Source organism: Corvus brachyrhynchos, unplaced genomic scaffold (assembly GCF_000691975.1).
Source record: "Corvus brachyrhynchos isolate BGI_N302 unplaced genomic scaffold, ASM69197v1 scaffold67, whole genome shotgun sequence".
In the NCBI taxonomy this organism is placed as follows: Eukaryota; Metazoa; Chordata; class Aves; order Passeriformes; family Corvidae; genus Corvus; species Corvus brachyrhynchos.
In genome coordinates this window covers 597,796-598,797 of record NW_008239114.1, presented here as the reverse complement: position 1 = coordinate 598,797, position 1,002 = coordinate 597,796, and positions in this window count along the sequence as shown.

Genomic DNA, 1,002 nt, shown 5'->3' with positions numbered 1-1,002 from the left:
TTGCCCACTGATGTGCCACAACCTGGGCCCTATAATGGGCCCTGGGGAGATCGCCGTGGGCAACACTCCCTGGAGATGCTGAAGCACTGTGCTGGGAGCTTGGGAGGGCATAAGCCTCTCCTGAGGTGTCCCCATGGACTCCCCAGAGCCACAGGGCACAGCAAGGTGCAGAATGGTGCCCATGGGACCCTCCCCTGCCCAGGAGCAGCCGCAGCCCTGATGGCTCTGAGCAACTCCACCTTGAGCCTGAGGATGGGTGGCACAGGGCTGCCAGCATCTCATCGCCAGAGCTGGTACCTCCCAGGGCTGTGTCCCTGCTGTCCCCTTGCTGCTAGCCCAAGCTCCCAGTGCACCTTCAGGCACGTGGGGTGCATGGCACAGGGTGCTGCCAGCCCAGGCTTGGCATCTTGCTGCAGCAAGAAAGAGGTGGCCATGAGTGTGGAGTGACATGGTGACATGGTGACTGGCAAGAAAAAGCGTCTGTGGTGCCACGAGTGGCTGGGACGCCAGGTGGGAGCAGGATGCTGCGGTGTCACCTGCCCTGCCAGGGGTAGTTGGGCCCGTGACACCCCCAGGTGTGTAACCCAAGGCAGCACCATGGTGGCTGTTGGTACGGAGGCTCACGCACAGGTGACAGCCATGTCACAGGCTGAGGGTGATGCAGGGCATGGTGCTGGGGGCTGGGATACCCCTGGGCACTGCCAGCCCCGAGACACCTCAGAGCTGCCTGGCACTGCTCAGCACCAGCCCTGCAGGTGTGTTTGAAACCCAGGCTGCAGCCCCAGGTTCTCAGGGTAGGGGGTGCCCAGGCAGGGGGCAGGGTTTGCGTGGGAGTGATGGCATCTGGGGGGTCAGCATGGGCACAGCCCCGAGGCTGGCAGCTCCCGCTCAGCTGCTCTGTCTGACCAGTTCAACCAGTGCCGGCTGGCTGGAAAAGAGAAAATGGAAGCTGCAGGAGCTGAGCCCGGCCCTGAGGGGTTGCGGGTACAGGTCGCTGTCCCC